The sequence below is a fragment of the Ornithodoros turicata genome, chromosome 1 (genome assembly GCF_037126465.1).
Source record: "Ornithodoros turicata isolate Travis chromosome 1, ASM3712646v1, whole genome shotgun sequence".
In the NCBI taxonomy this organism is placed as follows: Eukaryota; Metazoa; Arthropoda; class Arachnida; order Ixodida; family Argasidae; genus Ornithodoros; species Ornithodoros turicata.
In genome coordinates, this window is record NC_088201.1 from 134,383,384 (window position 1) to 134,406,601 (window position 23,218).

The 23,218-nt window shown below is 45.7% G+C and overlaps 1 protein-coding gene across 3 annotated transcripts in view; it reads right to left on the reverse strand.

Annotated features, from left to right (window-relative positions):
* Positions 1-17,998, reverse strand: part of LOC135378625 (uncharacterized) — a 43,786-nt gene extending 25,788 nt beyond the window's left edge. The window contains exons 1-3 of one of the 3 annotated variants that reach the window (XM_064611701.1): positions 17,864-17,998; positions 13,065-13,210; positions 3,093-3,201 (exon numbers count right to left, since the gene is read on the reverse strand). The gene's annotated coding sequence lies outside the window, so the exon portion shown is untranslated. Of the gene's footprint in view, positions 1-361; positions 917-3,092; positions 3,260-13,064; positions 13,211-17,863 lie in introns of those variants that run through there. The other 2 variants (XM_064611702.1, XM_064611703.1) reach the window with 2 other exon arrangements.
* Between the last annotated feature and the right edge of the window lie 5,220 nt (positions 17,999-23,218).

Consider the following 23,218-nt stretch of genomic DNA (forward strand, 5'->3'; position numbering starts at 1 on the left):
ACTTGTGCAAACTAAATGTGCATGTTGTATTTGTTGTACATGTTGTATTGAGGAGGTGCATACCTGCCAACTTGGGAACGTCCGAATTTGAAAGATTTCAAAAGCGAGGGGGGGGGGATAGAAGTAGAATACAAAGCGGCAGTGACACCGATGGCAATCGGGCTGGTACGGGATTGACGTTTACGTCTGTGTGGCCAGACAAAAAACAGGCGTTCCAGACATAGAGGGGGAAAATGCATTTTCCGGAATATTTGCTTCTCGGTCGTACAATCGTACGAAACGGTCCGAATCCGGGAGTCTCGTGGATGAATCTGGAGACTTGGCAGGTATGGAGGTGGTTTGTGTTCGGTATGATGCTCACTTAATTTTTTTCTTTTCCTGCAGTGTACAAAACGTATAGAAGTGCTTTTAGGGCAGAGGACCACCTTGCTCCATCGTCACGAATTCATTGGAAGTCATTTTTCAATGGCTAAGGAAGGTGTCCGAGGAGCTGAAAAAGATAACGTAGTGGATTTGTATTACAGTTTACCGTCCTTCTCAGGTGGTCGAAAAGGAGCAGGAATTGCTGGACAACGGTACAGGCATGCTGGTAAAAGATCTGCTTGATCTAATGTCACTTTACCAGACAACGATCTTCATGCAACAAAGGGGACAAGGTATAAAAGCAGAACAATGGGGTTTGCATCAGATTTAAGTTGGTCCATTCTGAGTGACATTTTCCTGGCCAAGGTGGAGCAGCTGTTGAAGAGGCATTGAACTGTACGCACCATGAAGGTTTTTCAAAGCCTTCCGATATGCAAGCTATTTTCTAGTCCTGTGGGTAGGCCCTACACATTCCTTGCACCTAGAAGCTTGTTTCCAACAGGAAGGCAGAAGGTTTGAATTCACTATAGAAACCCCATTGCATAACTGTTTACATTTTCTGGATCTTGCCCTGCTTCTGAGGATGACCTGAACAAGAACACTGATGCGCTTCATTTTAAACCACTCGAAGGTGACAAAAAAATTACATCACCAAAAAGGTTCCCACTCAATTTCGGAAAAACATTCGAGGGTCTCTCAAGGACTCATCATTTTCCCCGAGGATGTAAAACACAGTTTATCGTCGGAACTTCAATATTTCACACAAAATACTGGTAGGCTATATATATCACATGAGAGAATACATAGGGATTGTGCGATAGTGACCTGCTCACAATCTTAACTGAGGACTCCTGAATCTTGAAGATTGTAGGATAGAAAAAAAGGCTGATGAATACAATACAAGGTGCCATTAATTTATAGCACTTCAGACTTCCTCTACTTGATTGCTATTCCAAGGAGTGCCAACTCCTATGGTTTCAAAACTATAGTTCTGGCTCCGAAGAAGCGAAAATTAAGTTTGCACTGCAGCCTTGTGAAAATACAGTGAAACCTGAATATAACGATATTGACGGTAATCGCGAGTTCCATCGTTATACGGGATACATCGTTAAACGAGGGCTGACCTAAATAGGGCCACCCCGCGTGTAGCAAAAGTAAAAGAAACGGATGCTAAAAAAAAAGAAAAAAAACGCGAAGCTGTGTGACATCGCAGATGCTTCGCTTCAATGGGAAAACAGCGATCAGAACTCGTGGAGGGAACCAGACAACATAGCAGGACAACTTCTGGTAACACTACACGTCACTATTCTGCAAGTCGGCTTCACCTAACGCCTGCGTGCTTTAGGAGAAGCTCGCTTTAGAACACCGTCGCGCGACTCGCGGGTGGAAAGCACGTGTTAGGCCTTTTGAATCATCTTGCGAATTTGAGCAGCAATGGCCAAATACGGAGACAAAAAAGCGTTACCACCTACCTCTTTCACTTACAGTATTGGAAAATGAACAGTCGCTGTCTATTTTCTTGCCTCAATTTTTATTTTGGTTTATTTCTTTTGACGTGAATTTCGGATTATACAAATTTTTTCCGCTACCCCGTGAGATTCGTAGCATTGAGACTCTACTGTATCTAATCGCGGCGACAATCGCCGCGTGGTTATGCGCACGGGACAGCGTCCAACATCGTTATAAGAGTACTCGGAACCGCGGTCTCCATCGGTATACGCGGGTCGTTTCCCCATAGAACCAATGTATATTTTGACTGTAAAATCACGAACCATCGTTTTACGAGGGATATCGTTATACGCGATATCGCTATCCGCGGGTTTTACTGTAGATGCAAAATTAAGGTTTCAAGGACTGTGGACAATTCCAGTGTTTTCCAGACCTTGAATACAGCGTTTGAAAATTCCAGGACTTCAAGGGTTTCAAAGACCAGTGGAAATCCATGATAACAAATATTGCGTGGAGGCTTTTAGGTGATGGAAGCAGTTCTAGGTGGAAGGAATCATGTAGAAGCAATATCGGCAGACTGACAGTCATACAGTATGCACATATGATATCCCAGTTGCTTCCAATGTGGAGAATAAATTAGCTTTGCTAGTTGTAAAGATGAACAGAGTCACAGCTGGAGTGTTATAATGTGAACGATAACACAGTCAGATCTCTGAACCATGACACAGTCAGATCTCAGAACGATCACATTGTCAGTGCTCCATGGGAGTCATTAACAAATTTGTGTTTGCCTGCTGTACAGTGTGCAAGGGGCAGATGGGCCATTGCTTTAACGTTAGACAGAACGAACACTAGAGGTCCTTCGAGGGCAGCATGTCTGTGGCTATTCAAGAGCATGTGGAGAAGTGTGTGAAAAAATTTTGGCTATATATTTTGGTTGGTTTTGATAACATAAGTGTGTCGTCATGGGCCACTGAAAGTCCGTACGGTACGCAGGCAAAGTGCTAAGTATCTATCTAAGTATGTGAGGCTACTTTAATGCACACACCCAGTGCTATGATTCACTGAGGGCTATCATGTGTGATAATCATTACAAGACTTATTGCCATGTGGCTGCAGTTGAAGAAAATTTAAATATGCTCATGGAAAGCAAAAACTAATATCTTGCCATTTGAGTTTCTGATACTAACATGTGTGTTAAGTAATATATGGAACACTAGTGTGTAAACCTATGCAGGCTGAACAGTTTGAGCAGTTCCTTGCACAAATTTGGAGCTTACCATTGTATGTGAGCAGAGATCTTGTGACCATTCTCTGAGGCGTAACATGCTTGATCAGGGGATGATCTCTCAGAGCCGACAATGCATCACGAGATCCATTTGCCTTGAGCTGCAGCAAAAGATATGCAAGCAAAATGAATGAGGATACAAAACACACGCATGTCAGATTAAACTATGCTTTTAATCTGACATGCAGCACCAACAGGCCCAATCCCACATTTTGAGTACCTTCGTTGAGTACCCTTAGTTATTCGGGCTTTCCGTATGTATCGTGTATGTTCAACGACTCGTTCTGGACCAACGTTGTTTACCGCACCTTCCGCGTGTGTCGTTCTTGTTGTGTCGTAGGTTATCTTTATTATCACGCATCTGCTTTCCTCGTTCCTTATCTGGTTATCTTAATACACGTTTGTGTTATCTTGTTTAGTTCATGCCGCAAGGCGGCGTGTTTGACATAAGCTATATAAACAGTGGATTTTGAAATAAAGGTTGTTGTTGGTTTGGGACCTGCTTGGCTGGTGCCTCCTCCTTCCTGCCGGGAACATCACAAAATGGCGACGAGGGCTTAAGTGCTGTACGAACCACGAGCCACGGCCACAGGATGAGCTTCTTTGGTCTTCAGCCGCCGGCGCCGTTTCTTCCATTGCCGGGGGACCCAGAGTTGCCATGGGAGCAGTGGCGCAGCATGTTTTTGAACTACTTGGCTGCCATTACCGACACTACGTTCACGGGCCCGAGGAAGAAGGCGGTGTTGTTGCACTGTTTGGGTGCAGAAGGGCAACGGATCTTTCAGGCTTTGGAGACGGCGACTGTTGTCATGAAAGAGGGCGAGGGAGACGGGAAAGATGGTGGCAAGGACGAGAGCAAGCAGAGTGAAGTGTTGGAACAAGCGTTGCAGATCCTGGACAAGAGGTTTGGAAGTGCGCCGAACGTAGCCGTTCTTCGCCACCGGTTTCGTGCGAGACGACAGCAGCCTGGAGAGTCAACGCAAGCGTTCGTCGGAGAACTAAGATGCCACGCAGCGAAATGTCAGTATGGGACATTTGAAGATGATGCCGTCAGGGACCAATTACTGGAAGGCACTGTGGTCCCGGGACTACGGGAGCGACTACTTATAGAAGGCGGACGGTTATCACTGAGTGCTGCGGTGACGTTGGCAACTACGTACGAAGAGAGCATAAAGGCCGCCAAAGAGTTTCAGCAGTCTGGTGAAGTATAAAAAGTTGACAAGTACCGGCAGCAGGAGAGAAGGAAAGGGAAATGGCCGCAAAAGGAAGCCAAGGGCGCAGACCGACAACCAACGGGGGGTCCTAAACCAACATTACAACGTGCCGGTAAGCAATTGGCATGTTATCGTTGTGGAAAAATTGGTCATTTCGCCAATGACGGAAATTGTAGAGCCATAGATAAGAAATGCAGAGGATGTGGAAAGATTGGACATCTTATCAAGGTCTGCCGAAATTCAAAGACTATTAACGCAATTCAGTCAAACGACGAGGATATCGCTGTATTAAGAATTGGGGACGGACATGCGAATGAGGTGTATGCCGAAGTTATTGTGGAAGATGTCTCCATGAGATTAACTGTCGACACTGGGTCAGCGGCTTCGTTAATGCGTCAAGATGTGTACAAGGTCAATTTCGAGCGGAAGTACCCGTTGGCACCACCGCCGCGCAAGCTGGTGAATTACAGTAATCAGAAGATATCTGTTACGGGCTGCTTCGAAGCTAAAGTTACGTTCAAGGACAAAGTGGGAACGATTTTGTTCTATGTTGTACCAAGGGGAACAACCTTGCTGGGACGTGATGCCGTCCGGGTGTTGAACATATGCATTGAGGGCAAGTCGTTGCAGTGTTTGAGTATCGATGGGACTAATGAGAGTGTCTTGCCGCCAGATCTAAGAAGAGAGTTCGGACAGTTGTTTGAGAAACGCATTGGTTTTGCAAAAGGATTTATGCATAAAGTGCATGTGAAGGCTGATGTCAAGCCTGTAGCACAGAAGTTGCGTCGGCTACCGCTGGCGTTGAGAGACAGGGTGTCCAAAGAACTGAATAAGCTCGAAAGTGAAGGCATCATTGAAAGGGTTGATGCATCGCCGTGGGTGTCACCAATTGTGGTGGTTCAGAAGCCGGACGGTAACATTCGACTTTGTGTCGATCTGAGGGAGCCCAACAAAGCGATAGTAGCTGATGCGTACCCGTTGCCTACAGTGGAGGAATTGCTGAATTCTTTATCAGGAGCGAACTATTTTGCAAAATTGGATTTGGCGTCAGCATATTATCAAGTTGATCTGAGTCAGGAAAGTCGTGCGCTGACAACATTTATCACACATGAGGGACTGTTCCGGTTTCGGCGTGTGTGTTTTGGACTAGCGTCGGCACCATCGGTGTTCCAGAAACTGATGTTGCAGCTTCTTCGAGACTGCCAAGGAGTCGTTGTGTACTTGGACGATGTTGTGGTGTTCGGCAGTGATCGGGAAGAATACCGGAGAAATTTGCGAAGGGTCTTGAAGAAAATAGCGGAGGCTGGACTAACCCTTAACAGGAAGTGTGTATTCGACAGGCAGGAAATTCAGTTCCTCGGGCACCAGTTGTCTTCCGGTGGAATTCGGCCTCTGCAATCGAAAATTGATGCTGTCATGCAAGCCCCAGCGCCCAAAAATCAAGAAGGACTCCGTGCATTCATAGGACTTACTGGTTATTATGCCCGCTTCGTACCTCGCTACGCGCATGTGGTGGAACCCCTGCGTAGACTTCTACGTAAAGGTGCGTCGTTTGAGTGGAATAAGGAAGCGGACGAAGCCTTCAGGAGAGTCAAACAGCTTCTAGGAGCAGCAGGGGTACTGCGTCCTTTCGACCCTAAGTTGCCAGTTATTGTAACAACGGACGCCTCTAGCTGTGGAGTTGGAGCGGTGTTGCAGCAGCGAGACGAGAAGAGCCTGCACACAGTAGCTTTTGCATCGAGGACCTTGTCCACTGCAGAACGGAACTATTCGACAGGTGAGCGAGAAGCGCTCGCTTGCATCTGGGCTTGTGAGCGATGGCATGTTTACCTCTGGGGGAGACACTTTACACTTAGGACTGATCATCGCGCGCTGGTCACTCTTCTGTCAACCCGAGGGCAGGGACATCGACCTCTGCGGATTGTGCGCTGGACAGCCAGACTCCTGAATTACCACTACACGGTCGAACATAAGAAGGGCTATGAAAACGTCATAGCCGATGCCCTGTCTAGGCTGCCTCTGTCCAACAGCGAGGAAACAAAATTCGATGAGGAGGTAGTTTCATGGGTAACTACCTGTCTGACAAAGGCAGAAGTACAGCGAGCAACGGAGCAGGATGACCTGTTGAAGAAAGTTATCACATACATCAGGACGTCTTGGCCAGTGAAGCGGAGTGTGTCTACAGAGGAAGAACCGTTGTATCAGGTACGGGAGGAACTGTCCGTAGTTGATGGTCTTGTGTACAGGGGTGAAAGACTAGTGGTTCCAAAACAGTTGTCGAGAAGGATCATTTCCCAAGCTCATCAGGCTCACCAAGGGATGGTAAGGACCAAACAACGAATTAGGCAGGTATATTGGTGGACCAGCATGGATCGAGAAGTTGAAGAATATGTAAAGAGTTGTGCAGTTTGCCAAGCAGCAGATAAGTCTGCAAGAGTGTCACCGGCACCACTACAACCAGTACCATTACCTGAAGGACCATGGCAGAAGTTGGCGATTGATATCGTCGGGCCATTTCAGTGTGCTCCACAAGGGTGCAGATTTGCCATCTCGCTGATGGACTATTTTAGCCGATGGCCTGAGGTTGCTTTTGTTGGAACTGTAACAGCGCAGGTGGTCATTGGGTTTCTTCAGCGTGTGTTTTGCCGTGAGGGGCTGCCTAACGAATTAGTCTCGGACCACGGACCTCAATTTACGTCAGCAGTATTCGAGGAATTCCTGAAGAATCAGGGTATTAAGCACTTATTTTCGTCTGTGTATTATCCGCAGGCAAATGGATTGATAGAACGGTTTAATCGTGTTCTGAAAGATCAAGTGCAGCTTGCAGTTTTGCAAGGGAAGCCAGTGACGGAGGTAGTACAGCAGGGTCTGCTGGCATTTCGGTGCACGCCGCATGCTACAACGGGATGTGCTCCAGCAGTGCTCTTGCACGGCCGAATGCCTCGGACGAAGTTGCACGTGGTTGGCATAGCAGTGCCTTCAACCCCTCCCGGAGTTGATCTACGTCGGAAGGTGAGCGACCGACAAGAGTATATGAAAAGATACACGGACGCGCGTCGAGGTGCAAAGTCACCACAGGTTAATCCCGGGGATTTCGTTCGCATAAAATTGAAGGAAAAAGGCAAGGCAATGCCTCGGTTTTCAAGGCCATTGAAGGTATTGAAGAAATGCGGGAAAAACTCGTTTCTGCTTCAGGATCGTCGGGTGTGGAATGCATCAAAGTTAGCACTATACTCTCGGCCTGTCTCTACGGATGCAGCCTGTTCGTCAGAGCTGTTGTCGCCTGCCATCTACAGTGGGGTGCAAGATGTATTGTGTGGTGATGTGCAAGCAGCTCAAGAACCTGAAGGACCAACCAACATAGACACGGGGAGTGATGTCCAGACCCCAGAGCCAGTGCCTCCAGCTACTTCTACTGAGGAGGGGGATGAGGATGCAAATGTGCAGGGAACTGTACCCGAGGGACAGCACACAAGTCGACCTCGGAGAGTGCGACGACCCCCAGTGTATCTCCGTGATTATGTTTTGGATTAGAAGTAGGAATTTTGAAAATGTGTGGAATGTTGGGACGGTCTATGGTTGCGTTCTGTGGTTCTAACTAAATTAACTTGTTTAACAAATACTAACAGTTACGTTAAGGGGGGAAGAGATGTTGTGTCGTAGGTTATCTTTATTATCACGCATCTGCTTTCCTCGTTCCTTATCTGGTTATCTTAATACACGTTTGTGTTATCTTGTTTAGTTCATGCCGCAAGGCGGCGTGTTTGACATAAGCTATATAAACAGTGGATTTTGAAATAAAGGTTGTTGTTGGTTTGGGACCTGCTTGGCTGGTGCCTCCTCCTTCCTGCCGGGAACATCACAGTTCTCGTCTGTTTTTAGCGCTTTTAATCTGCCAAGGTAGGTTGGTTCCTCTGTCTGTGTGCTTTACCTGCCAACTTGGGAACATCCAAATTAGGGAGAACTCAAAAGCGCGGGGGGAGAGAAGGAAAAAGCCGCTGTTGGGAGGCTTTTATTTGCACATGTAACAGGAGCGCACTTGCCCCCAGTAGGCACATCAGGCACCAGTTTTGCAGCAACAGAGTTTCCCTCTCCAAGAAACTATCTGGGTGTCAAGCTGTGACAAGGCTATGACACTTTCTCAAAAGAACATGAAGACACAAAACTATGTCGCGTTCTCTTCGCGATGCTGAACACTGCTCGTTCAGCACTACCTCAGTAATGTGTCTGAAATTCAAAAGCCCATCTGGACTTCCCAGGAGAGCTTAAACATAATAGTTGTTGAACAAGTTAGTTAACGAGTCATTAAAAAGTAGTCTGCACAGTACGTCAGAACCATCAGTCACAGTTGTACATCGCTCTGGTCAGTTCAGCGCGAGTATCATGAGCTCTTGTGCGCAGTTTCCCATTTCATCGACAATTGCATTCGACTTAGTTCAAAGCACAATCCTCCTTCGTGTTTCCAACTCCTGACGCTGCAAAGAGTTTTGTGTCGTCGTGAGTTGGGAATACGGAGGACGAGGGCCCGCGCGGATAACATTGTAGTGCTTGTCTTGCTTTCGGAAAGACTGACCTAGCTAGCATTGTTTTAACGTGGGCAACGATGTCGGTCCACCTTCCACGCAGAATGTTGATGTCGCAGCCGTAAAATGTGGAGAACACATGGTGCCCTTCCTGGACGCGATCTGGCATCCCAATTCATCTGCGTATTGCTTCAGAGACACGTGCAGATACTTGTTTCGCTCACACTAAGCCGTGATGTGGAATATGCGAGGCAGAAACAGGGAGGAAATGCCCGGAAACTAGAAGTGCTTGAACAAGAACCATGACCAGAAACCTTGAACTCCGTAACATAGAGGCTCCAGAAAGAGGCAGCGATGTCAATGGCAATCGGGCTGGTATCGGATTGACGTTTACGTCTGTGTGCTCAGAGAAGAAGCAGGCGTTTGAGATATAGAGGGAGAAACTGCATTTTCCGGGAGATTTCCTTCTCAGTCGTACAATCGTACAAATCGGTCTGAATCCGGGAGTTTTCCGGATGAATCGGGAGAGTTGGCAGGTATGGTTATATCCAGAGCTCGAGGTAACTCGTTACAAGACTGTACTGTCGTTACTGTAACTAATTTCCTTTTTTTGGTAACTTGTAACTTAACTCGGTACTTTTGCGCCGTGGTAACTTTCAGAGGAACTCGCTCCTTTTTCAGGTAACTTTGCCAAAGTAACTTAAGTTCAGTTCCAAGTTACTTTTAACTCGCTTTTTACTGACATCCACATATTTTCTTGCTTTCTCTCCGGTTCCTTCATGGCATTTTTTGCCATAAAACGTGATGTTCAATCAACGACAGTACTTTATTCAGGAAGTAAGAACCGCTGCCACTGCCCACAGGGAGTAAGATGCAAAGCGTTCGAATAGACCTCTACGAGAGAAACGTCACCATGGCATTGGTAGACAGACTGAAACCGAAACAAATCTGAAGGAGAGGGCTGGGTTCCACGAACGGGCACTTGTTCGCTGCCTCCCATTGAAAGAAAAGTAGGGCCGAGGGTCGCGTCCCTTTAAGGGACCATATCTCATTCCCCTCAAGACCGTGGCTTTCGGGCGCGCCCTTGTTCACCTGTAGCTTCGAGCGTAGTTCAATTCTACCAAATTTTGGCGCTGTCGAACATTATGACGCCATTTGTTTACAAACAGGGGAAGGTGTATTGTTGGACATAAACGAAAACGATCTAAGCGTGTTGCACTTCTCCCTTTCATTTTTTCTTTTTCCTTTTTTCTGCCAATAAATCCCCCCACCCCCACTGCAGGCAACTCAAGGTCTAACTGAACTGCTCACCTGCATAATGCTATTTTGTGTCCGAAGTAACTTGGAAGTAACTCGTTCCTTTTTTTAAGTAGCGCAGTAACTGCGAGTTACATTTCAGGCTGAAGAACTTCGTTATTAACTTAGTTACATTTTGCACACGGTAACTTAACTTGTAACGAGTTCTTTTTTGATGCATAACTTCTCAATCTATGGTTATAACACACCAAGAAGGATCTTTAAGTGCATCACATTAGCTTAAGTTTCAGAAGCAAAATAAAGCGAAAATTATTCATCTGTGTCTCTTGTCGCGGATGTTAAGCGTTTCATTCCTTTGCACCTGTGTTAGAAATCAAGCATGGACTGTTGCATGCGATGGAAGTGAAGGTGTTAATATGGAAAGTTTTTCCCAGGACCAAACTTGTTCAGTGTATTTGCATCTTGTTAAAATAGAGACTCGCTTTTTGGACAATAGACAGAGAAATAAGGTACCAAACCTACAGGGCCCCCATGTACTTCTGCCTCGATATTATGGATTTCATCAGTATCGAGGGAACTTCGGCCACCATTGAGCAAATATTTCACTGCATGCAGCAAAGTGACAGCTTGTAGGGAGGGCAAGTCGAAAGAGACAGAGGGCTCTGAACAGGACTCTCAGATGCTCCTGCCACAGTGCTGACTGCAACTTGATGATCAGAAATAGCCATTACAGCAGCCTTTTTTTTAGAATAATGGCGACTGACACCATGCACTCTGTGTTGCTTAAATTTGTCTACTTTGAGTTGCATGTCATTATGCATGTAAAAGACACTGATTACAGCTTTCGATTCCTCAAATTTATTTTGTTTTTTCTAATATTCGACAATATGAATTCGCTTTATTAACAGATTCAGTCCGGGACAAAAGTGTCCAAATGATTGAAGCACTACTGTTATTGCATTTTACATTTATCAGGAATACATTCCAATGAAGTGTAGCAACCCATTTAAAGGAGCACAGAAGACGTCTGATGAAAGTTTGTGGGTCATTTTACTGAATAGCGTGAAATGTTTTGATGTGTGCAATTTGCATGCCAGAGGAAAACTCACAAACATGGCTCCGTGCGTTCACCCTTAAGCTGCCACTCCGGGTATAACAAGGAGAAGTATGATGCCACGTCACCGATGACGTTACAGGGGCAACGCGTTCTAGTTCGCTGGTCAGCGGGGGTCAGCACTCTGTCCCTTTGGCGCCCAAAACCGGTTTTGCCAGTTCCCCCAGAGAATTGGGGATAGAAGGAGCAGCCGCATCATCAACGAGAGGAGCAATGCTTTTTCAGAACCAGCCGCCGAGAAGCAGACGACAGCGGAGTAGAAGGCAGCATTTCTCTGGACCAATCAGCAAATGTGGCCCCCGTAGCGTCGGCGCAAGGTCCCAGGCAGATCACAGGCTGGTACCGCTCTCCACTGCCGTTGCGCATGGTCATCTTTTGCAACGTACTTTAAATTCAATTTCTGTGATAATTACGACTCTATGGGGTGAATTAATTCTTACGATGCATCTTAATCATCTGCTTAGCAGTTCTGCACAAAGAAAACAGGGTGTAAAAAATGAATTCTGTGCCAATTTAAGCAATCCAAAGGGGCAAAAGTCAGTCGATCTACATCAAGTCAGTCAGTCTATATCGTCAGGTTTAGGAAACCCTCCATGTGAACAGACACCACACAGTGAAAATAATATAATAAATAAAATAATATAAATAAAATATGCACTGAGATTTACAGAGATTTCGCTTTAACCATGCAGGAGGCTGCTGATGAAGTGGACACCTCCATAGGATTCCCTCATCAAGAGTTTCTGAGAAAACTTGGAACGGATCTCATCGGTGCAAAATGGCTGCTGCACCACAACAACGAAGAAAACGCAAGAAAGAAATTAGAAAGGATGCGATTTTCAGACCACAGAGGGGATTCAGGAAAATGTAACACAGGAAGAGTGAGCTCTGGCAAAAAATGAGTGCATTGACCACGTGCTCTGGAGCATGGGGATGCATGCCCCAAGCACTAAGCGGACGGAGCACATCACACATTGTGGTTTTCGGAGTGTGCTCGAGCAAAAGTCTCGCACTCGGAACCCATTTCGAAGCGCGGGGAGCGCGATGCACAGGTCCCGAAACGTGACTTCAGGAGTGACGCACCTCCTTTGCCGGGACGCTTGCTCGGCAGAGTGGAGCACGGAGCCCCGTCCACATTGGTCTCACCGCATGCCACGAAACACCTGTCGTCAAGAGGATGCATATATTCACCGAATTCACCGACTCAATACGGCTTTTATAGCTCAGTGGCATCACCACTCCAGACAAGTTGACTTTCCTAGATTCTCGAAGCAGACTGTCCTGGCTATTTGCTCGCCTCCTTTTCATGTATGAGGAAACATCATCATCATTATATGGCATCACAAAAGTGATCTAGAGCATATTCTTATTCACTGCCCACGCTGCCAACCTTCCCGAATTACTCTCTCCGGGTCTCTAATCATCTGGACTGTTGTCCTCTCTCTCTATCAAAACTGCTTAGTTCGCGGCCAAATCCAGCCCACCAACACTCTGCCCTCAAAGCTCTTTTGACCTATTTGGGAACCTTAGGACTTTGATGCTTATTGTGAAGAGGCTCGTTATTTTATTCCCCACATCACCAGCAGCAATGGGGTATAGAGTACAGTACAGCACCTTGAGATGAAACTTCCCATTCATCGTGTCATATTAAAGTTGTTGTCGTTCGACCTCCTTTTATATACGCACCTCATAGTTTATCTCACGTGACCCTGTGTATCTTATCTCTGTTTCAAATGCGATTAATTACAGAAAGCCTTATCGCCTTTGCCTGATGTCAACTATCCAATTATCCACCTTTCACAATGCTTACATCTTCTCGTTGCAATGTATTTCACTGATATCTTCTGAAACCTTACCAAAACAACGTCAAAGTCACTGGGGAAGTCACTGGCTGCATTCAGCCTTGGGACAACTTGCCACTCCCCTGCACCACACAGAGCCGCTGAAAGGTAGTGGCCACGTGTTTCCTTTTTGTAGTAGTGCTTGAACTTCACTATGTATTCTGAACAAAAGAGAAAACCGAAAGGTCAATGCTCAAAAGGGCTCAGACAGTTGGCACTGAGCTATACTGACTGGATGTACAATATGATCATTCCTAGGTACCTGAACTTTGTGATGTAAGTTCTGCAGTAAATGGATAATATGGCTCACTCAAAAGGGCAACACATCAGAACACAGCACTGTGTGATTATCGTTCACCTGTGCAACTGTGTCAGACCAAAGGATAATTCTTTCCGACTCATTACGATGACATGCCAATGTAAATTCTGTGCCTCACATAATGACCCAACAACACAAGGGCCCACAGGTTCTAAAATTTGTACTGCCTGCTTACATAGGAGGCTCAACCGTGCGGAAATGTCCAGGGATGTTTCAAGGACAGAAGCACATAACCGTGTAAGGTGGATCCTCAACCGATTAACTCTCGAATTTTGAATTCCGTGGCTTCATGAACGGAGTCCTCTGAGACACGACACATCCTCTCACTCCTTCCATTTATGAAGCCTACAATTAGTTAACGATACTTTCAGGAATGTTTACCATTCGTAAATCGAGGGCCAACTGTATTCCATTAGAATTGCAAATCAAATATGGAACTACAGTAAAACCTCCGAGGTCGGACAACTTCCCATGTCGAACAAGATTTCATTGCGCCGGTAGGCTCCCATTGAAACTACATGGGGGCAAAATTCTCTATGTCAGACACCGCCCCATGCCGGAAGTAGGACAGGGTATTCCCTGCCAAGTCAGACAAAACACTGGTCAGATTATCTCAATCTCAGCCCATTATTGCACTAAAAAAAAAAAAAAAATGAGCCAGTGCCCTTGACTTTCGCAGTTTTACGTTTCTTTTTTTTTTTTTTTTCCTGTACCAGTCTCAGCATTGTGTTGTTTTAGTTTTTGGAGTCCAACAAGGGGTGCTAGCAGTCTACATTGCAACTATTCTTTAGCGTGAGCACTTGTCTTTAGTTTGTCTAGAGCCTTCACAGATAAGTCCTTGAGCTTCATTCCAAGTGGGTTTAAACTCCCAATCAAGCAGCACACTGCTCGAAAAGCTCCGAAGGTTATGCCATTGAGTGGAATCTCCACAGAATTGAATCTACTAAAATCAGTAATCATCATCAATGAATAGTGGGAAAGAGGTACCAGATAACACTAATAAACATGAATTGAAGAAGGGAGACATTTCTTGAAACACAGCAGTGTAACTTTCCATTTTTTGTTTCCCTTGTATTCTGTAACTCGGACACGTCCCTATTTAGGACACATTTTGGCTGCATCACGGGTGTCCAAGGTAGGGAGGTTTCACTGTACATATATTCAAATTTTGAATTGAAGCGATTGCCAATCCAGAGCAAACAGATACTTGAAAATAACCTCGAATATTTCAGAGGCTGCATGTGTCACACTTAAAACAATGCATGTATCACATATAGAATGTTTTCACCTACATCACGTTTCGATGTGGTATGCTAGTAAGCTCCTCCCACTTTTCGTGCTAGTGGCATTGAATGATGCCAAACTGCCCTATTTTTCAACGCGAAAAACCATGGTTTTTATAAAGGAAAATGTGAGAACGACAATGACAAAGTGCATTTAGGATAAAAGAAGGGTACTGACATGATCGGATTTCAAAACTCCATTGAAGGCTTCGTTTTCGAGCAAATGCTAGATAGTTTCGGCAGCTGCACTGAAAAAGTGACCATAACCATGGCGGCCAAACACGTTTGTTTGACGTCATGTGAATACACCCTATACAGTTGTTTCTTTTTTTTTTCTTTAATCCACAACTGATTTTCTTTCTTCTTCTTTTATAGCTATGTGAGCAGCACTGATGCAGTTTTAGCAGTTGAGTTACACAGCCAAGTGGACACCCCCTTGAACACACAACTAATTGCCTCAAATCCATTAATTAATGCTCTTGAGTAAAGGTTTTGTGGGGAAAGTGAGACAGCAGAATGAAGCCAAATCTTTGTTGCAAGCCTTTGTTTTGTTTTTTTCCTTTTTTCATTCGGAAGGAAGCACATACGTTGAAATATGTATCCACTGCCTGTAGTAGTTCCATGGAGGCACGGAGAACGGGCACGGCGGCATGGGCACGGAGGGCATGGGCATGGAGCATAGCTCTTAAATGTTGCAGGCAACATTTAAGAGCTATGCTCCACTCATGGATAATCTTTTTCTTACAAACCTGGCATCCTGAAGACAACTATTTGCTTCCAGTAAGCAGCTATTTCTCTTCATATTTGATTCGGTTTCATGCAGTCCTACAAATGTCGCAAGGGGCTTCCAGCTTTCCAATGCCTAAAATGTTGTTGACTAACGTAGGAAGTATGTAACGTTACACAGCAGGAGTCTCTGATCTCAAGTGTAGGCGGCTGTAGGGAAGGAAATGTCTATCTTTGCTCCATGTCATTTGTTCTTTCGGCAACAGTTCCAAGTACAAAGGTAAATTTTTTATCAACATGGTGCCTCCAATATTCACCACAGACGTGCGTGCAGAATTCGACAGCTTCCAAATAAGCTATCGAGAATTTCAGGTACAACTGAAGAAACCTATGCAGGATGGTACAAACTACTTTTTTTTATCTGTTTAACACGAGGTGTCAATTTGTACTTCTAAATTACTCCACTGGTAGGTAGTTTCTGCAAGAACAGTTCCACTCTCATTTATCCAACAACTGCAGTTTCCATAGAAAATGTCCAGCCGGCGAATCATCAGGGCAAACGAAACTCAGGAGCATATGGAGGGCATAATGAGATGTCCACCAGCATTTGCGTAAAATATAATTCTGCACCTGTAAACTCTCACTGACAATTTTACTCTGATGAACATTCTTTGGATTGGAAGTGAAGGAAGCGCCTTGAGGCGTTCGGGCGTAGCCACTGACGCTAGGAAAATCAAGTTTTGGCGCAGCTTCGCGATCCGCCGTTGAAGGGCCTCGGGCGTGCATAGATACTAATTTATGATGTGGAATGAATGCCTCCCATGTTAAGTTTCAGTTTCATCGTGTCCAGGAAAATTTCCCACTCAATTTAGAGGCGCAAAATCGGGAAGCTGCAAGGCCACACTAGCGTTGCCGCTTCCGAGGAGTCTCAGCAGAGCGGGCGTGAACTACATGTTTTGTTGTCGAACAGCCTAATGCTCCTCAAGGGTAGCAAATTACAATGACTCCCAACAACAGACATAGACCATTTCTTTAGAAGCCCGCTCTCATGTCCAGAGTTCGAGGTGACTCTTTTCCTAACTAGGTTCATATTTTTTGGTAACTTGTAACTCAACTCGGTGCCAACATGAGGTCCAGCAGGTGCATTTACTTTTCACGGGATTGAAACTTGGGGTAGTTGGTACATCAAAGGTGCAACGGCACCAAGCACAACACTGCGCATTCTGTGCTGTGTTTTGGCGCAGTTGCACCTTGGATGCATTTAGTTTTACACAAAACATGCCACAGCATTGAGAAACATTTAAGAACAGGAAATTTTCTTGGTGCTCTAAGCACCGAGCAATCCTGCGCTTCCAGTACAGGATGTTTTTTCACATGATGTCAAACAAACCACCATGGCGGCCAAACGCGTTTGGCCGCCATGGTGGTCGTCACTCTTTCGGTGCAGCTGCTCGAATTATCTAGCATTTGCTCGAAAACGAAGCCTTGTATGCTGTCCGGTCGCGTCTGTACCCTTCTTTTTGCCCCGAAGACGCTTCGTCATTGTCGTTCTCACATTTACTTTTATGAAAACTATGGTCATCGCATCGAAAAATAGCGCAGTCTGTCACCTTTCAATGCTGCTAGTACAAAAAGTGACCACCAGTGGGAGGAGCTTACAAGCATGCCATGTCACTGCCACGTCACAATGTAACGTAGGTGAAAACTCCCTATTTATTCTGTAATTTCCAGTATTATCCTGTGTTTATTCACATGATGTCATCCACAGGAGACCGCCACTGTCGCTAGCAGGCAGACGTGCTGCCACTGGCCGCCATATTGTAGGTCCCATCCAAGACGTTACCCATATTGTACCGTATTGTATTAACCTTACGTACAACTGAAATATGGCAATCGTCTAAAATGATGGACAGCGGCAGCACTGTCACCTTCGGCACACCGATGGGCAATTACAACCATAGAAGCGCCAATGACGCTAACTTTAACAGGCAGCAGCCAGTTACATTTTCATAGCATAACCATTTATGATTTCACCCACTGTTACATGGTTGTATACTGTTTAGAAAGTATACCTTGCCAGTGGAGCTGAAAACTACGAAGCATGTCTTATAACTTATAGCCCAAGTTTTCTTGAGCATCTCAACACACAACTTGGCATTATCTCAGAGCTACTGAACTACAAGTGGGAATTTTTAGCAAACACAATAGGGTTGTCGTGGGACTAAAAACGAGAAAACCAGAAGCGTGTCCGTAAACTGCACACTTTTCTCTTTGGGGTATGTAAACAGGACACGAACGAACGAAGGGAACACTTTTTTACTGTTAGATTACGCACTTTCCGCTACAGGCCCTTGATGGTGAAAAGCGACATGCTACCCAAGCAGCAGGGAGTTACAAAGGATTGCATGAAATACTAAGACATGCTGTCGACATACATGCTCCTACAGAGACGTAGCGCGTTATGAAGTAAAATCGGCACATCACACCTTTCATGGCCAATATCGACTGCAAGCGTCGTCACATAACATGGTGAGGATATTCTGAGAAGGCATATCTGACAGAAACACGAGCAACTCCTGCAACACAAACAGCCACAGAGCGCGGATCGCACGGATAATGTTTGCCGATTGGAATGGATTCGGATTTCGAGTTGTAGGGTGCAACAGGTGTAAACAACAACACCTAGATAAGTAAGTCCATTCTTTTATTCTTTTCGGAAGAAAAGGGCTGTACCGGTTCTGCAGGAGTTCTTAAATGCATGCGACTTCTATGCAGGATCGTCGCTTCTCGGCTGACGTAAAAAATAACGCCGCTGATGCTGTCATATAGGGACTGTGCGACAAACTGGTGGCGCCGCGATGCGGCCTCCGGAGAAAGTACCTTGCGTGATAGCCGCCGGGTAGCCAGCTTTGTTTACATGTGAAGTGCGGGCATCTTTTTTTGCCACAGCATCGCTAACTGTGCCAGCACCTAAAAGAACTCTTCATTAGGGACCAGATGCTTAATTTCTCGTGATTTCTACGCTTCCAATACCACCGAGGACTCGCAGCGAATAGCGTTTGTGACGCGCGTTTGGCCATTGCATGAGGTGTGCACAACATGAGCGAATATATTCTATTTCTTTTGTTCTAGTTTCAATGAAACTGAATGAGGACCTACAAAATGATCAATGATTTACAGTTGCCACTTTCGTGACGGTGAAACGCCGCTGGATATCACCGTCAAATGCACCGACCAAACGGCAACCTATTTCGAGATAATTATTGAGGTGTTTCATCGCGAGGGCCCAGAGCCGATATTGCTCCCGGGATGACGAGTCTCACAGTGAGAACAGAAGTTATACGTTGTCCAAAAGGTTTAGTATTTACTCACCGACCATTTCACAGCTGTCGTCCCGCAAGCCTACGGCGGTAGCCGAGGTAAAAACTCATATACTTTCTTCTTTGAGGATCTCTTTAGCGTTATTGTATCTGAAGATACTGGAAAACTGCAGTGCAAGTTCAGGCAATAAGTTGTGACCCCACGTGTTTATTTGTATGGATAAAACGGACGCACGATGTAAATTTCAGTGACGAAGCTATGTGTGTGCAAAGACGACGAAAGGAATACAAGAACAAGACTCAGTCAAAAACATATTACAAATGGTTGGAGTCAGAGGAATACACGTATATAGCCTTCGCTAGCAAGCCAGGATTTTGTGAGGAGTCAAATAACCATCCTCTCGACGTATCACTTACATGTGTTTTGATCGGACAGACGCGAGTGGCTGTTCTCCTTCCGTACTGTTATATGCATTGTAAATACGGTGGTTGCTTCTGTGCAATTTGTCTCCATTCACTTCGTTCGCGCCCCAGAAAGGTTCCACATTATTTGCACTTCGAAAATTAGCCCTTCTAATTACGGCGGTCGCCACGCAAGCTACGGTTCCACTTGAGAATGCATAGAACGGGCGGCGTGGTATCACGTCGAATACGTCCAAGACCGCCACTGGCGGCGCTGTCGCGACGGAGCAGCGCGCCCCCTTTAGGTGTCGCACGGTCCCTATAATTTATTTTCTTCACTGCGTACACGACTGCGGGGCGCCACAATGGACCCACTATTCGACACATTTCGCCCTCCTGTGTTTCCCTCTAGGTCGCAAATAAAGGACTTTCGTTTTCGCACGTGGTTTTTGGAACACGCTTTAGGTCAAACGTTTCCATGCAGGATTGTCGGTTTTCGGCTGATGTAAAAAATAACGTAGCTGATGCAGTCATATATTACTTTCTTCATTCCGTATACGACTGCGAGGGCGCCACAATAGATCGACTACTCGACACATTTCGCCCTGTTGTGTTTCCCTCTAGGCCAGAAATATAAGAGTTTCGTTTTTGCACGTGGATTTTGGAAGACGTTTTAGGACAAACGTTTCCATGCAGGATTGTCGCTTTTCGGCTGACGTAAAAAATAACGTAGCTGATGTTGTCACATATTACTTTCTTCATTTCGTACACGACTGCGAGGCCGCCACAATAGATCGACTACTCGACACATTTCGCCCTCCTGTGTTTCCTTCTAGGCCAGAAATATAAGAGTTTCGTTTTTGCACGTAGTTTTTGGAAGACGCCTTAGGGCAAACGTTTCCATGCAGGATTGTCGCTTTTCAGATGACGTCAAAAATAACGTAGTTGATGCTGTCACATTTTACTTCCTTCATTCCGTACACGACTGCCGCGGCGCCACAAGAGACCCACTTCTCGACACATTTCGCCCTCCTGTATTTCCCTCTAGGCTAGAAATATGAGAGTTTCGTTTTTGCACGTGGTTTTTGGAAGACGCTTTAGGACAAACGTTTCCATGCAGGATTGTCGCTTTTCGGCTGACGTAAAAAATAACGTAGCTGATGCTTTCACATTTTACTTTCTTCATTCCGTACACGGCTGCGCGGGCGCCACAAGAGATCCACTACTCGACACATTTCGCCCTCCTGCGTCTCCCTCTAGGCAGGAATATAAGAGTTTCGTTTTTGCACGTGGTTTTTGGAAGACGCTTTAGGACAAACGTTTCCATGCAGGATTGTCGCTTTTCGGCTGACGTAAAAAATTACGTAGCTGATGCTGTCACATATTACTTTCTTCATTCCGTACACGACTGCGGGGGCGCCACCAAGAGATCCACTACTCGACACATTTCGCCATCCTGCGTTTCCCTCTAGGCCAGAAATACAAGACTTTCGTTTTTGCACGTGGTTTTTGGAAGACTCTTTAGGACAAACGTTTCCATGCAGGATTGTCGCTTTTCAGATGACGTAAAAAATAACGTAGCTGATGCTGTCACATTTTACTTCCTTCATTCCGTACATACCGCAGCGCCACAAGAGACCCAGTTTTCGACACATTTCGCCCTCCGGCGTTTCCCTCTAGGCCAGAAATATAAGAGTTTCGTTTTTGCACGTGGTTTTTGGAAGACGCTTTAGGACAAACGTTTCCATGCAGGATTGTCGGTTTTCGGCTGATGTAAAAAATAACGTAGCTGATGCTGTCATATATTACTTTCTTCATTCCGTACACGACTGCGAGGGCGCCACAATAGATCGACTACTCGACACATTTCGCCCTCCTGCGTTTCCCTCTAGGCCAGAAATACAAGACTTTCGTTTTTGCACGTGGTTTTTGGAAGACGCTTTAGGACAAACGTTTCCATGCAGGATTGTCTCTTTTCGGCTGACGTAAAAAATAACGTAGCTGATGTTGTCACATATTACTTTCTTCATTTCGTACACGACTGCGAGGGCGCCACAATAGATCGACTACTCGACACATTTCGCCCTCCTGTGTTTCCCTCTAGGCCAGAAATATAAGAGTTTCGTTTTTGCACATAGTTTTTGGAAAACGCCTTAGGACAAACGTTTCCATGCAGGATTGTCGCTTTTCAGATGACGTCAAAAATAACGTAGTTGATGCTGTCACATTTTACTTTCTTCATTCCGTACACGACTGCCGCGGCGCCACAAGAGACCCACTTGTCGACACATTTCGCCCTCCTGTATTTCCCTCTAGGCTAGAAATATGAGAGTTTCGTTTTTGCACGTGGTTTTTGGAAGACGCTTTAGGACAAACGTTTCCACAGGTCCCCCAAACTCACCTCGGAAAAGCGTGCAACGAAGAAGGCCGCCACTAGATACCCCACTGTTGCCGTTCCGGATCACTTCAGCGAGCTAAGTTTAGCGGCAAAATGTTTTTGTTGTTTCTGCGAATGAATCTAGCCTTTATATGTCCAAATAAAACGCGTATAACAACTTTCTGTGTGGTGTTTCGCTTTTTGGTCCTGTTTTTAAACGTGTTGAGCGATCGGAAAGATCTAGTGCACGGCTGCGTGCATCACATAACGTGCCTGTCGTACCAGGCGCCGCCACTGGCGCCGCAGGCGCAGTCGTCCATTTCTCCTTCGGTGACTTGGCCTGGCTTGGACTGTGCTTCAACTGGATCTTTAGCGCGCTACAATCAAACGCAAGCCAACGTCTGGTAACAATGGGGTATCTAAGGGCGGTCTCCGGCATTGCACGCATCGGGATAGGAACAAATACATGGGAAAATGGCGACCTTGGGGGACCTGCGTTTCCATGCAGGATTGTCGCTTTCCGGCTGACGTAAAAAATAACGTAGCTGATGCTGTCACATTTTACTTTCTTCATTCCGTACACGGCTGCGGGGGCGCCACAAGAGATCCACTACTCGACACATTTCGCCCTCCTGCGTCTCCCTCTAGGCAGGAATATAAGAGTTTCGTTTTTGCACGTGGTTTTTGGAAGACGCTTTAGGACAAACGTTTCCATGCAGGATTGTCGCTTTTCGGCTGACGTAAAAAATTACGTAGCTGATGCTGTCACATATTACTTTCTTCATTCCGTACATACCGCAGCGCCACAAGAGACCCACTTTTCGACACATATCGCCCTCCTGCGTTTCCCTCTAGGCCACAAATATAAGAGTTTCGTTTTTGCACGTGGTTTTTGAAAGACGCTTTAGGACAAACGTTTCCATGCAGTATCGCCGCTTTTCGGCTGACGTAAAAAATAACGTAGCTGATGCTGTCACATTTTACTTTCTTCATTCCGTACACGACTGCCGCGGCGCCACAAGTCTCCCACTTTTCGACACATTTCGCCCTCCTGCGTTTCCCTCTAGGCAGGAATATAAGAGTTTCGTTTTTGCACGTGGTTTTTGGAAGACGCTTTAGGACAAACGTTTCCATGCAGGATTGTCGCTTTTTGGCTGACGTAAAAAATTACGTAGCTGGTGCTGTCACATATTACTTTCTTCATTCCGTACACGACTGCGGGGGCGCCACAAGAGACCCACTTTTCGACACATTTCGCCCTCCTGCGTTTCCCTCTAGGCCAGAAATATAAGAGTTTCGTTTTTGCACGTGGTTTTTGGAAGTCTCTTTAGGACAAACGTTTCCATGGAGGATTGTCGCTTTTCAGATGACGTAAAAAATAACGTAGCTGATGCTGTCACATTTTACTTCCTTCATTCCGTACATACCGCAGCGCCACAAGAGACCCAGTTTTCGACACATTTCGCCCTCCGGCGTTTCCCTCTAGGCCAGAAATATAAGAGTTTCGTTTTTGCACGTGGTTTTTGGAAGACTCTTTAGGACAAACGTTTCCATGCAGGATTGTCGCTTTTCAGCTGACGTAAAAAATAACGTAGCTGATGCTGTCACATTTTACTTTCTTCATTCCGTACACGACTGCCGCAGCGCCACAAGAGACCCACTTTTCGACACATTTCGCCCTCCTGCGTTTCCCTCTAGGCCAGAAATATAAGAGTTTCGTTTTTGCACGTGGTTTTTGGAAG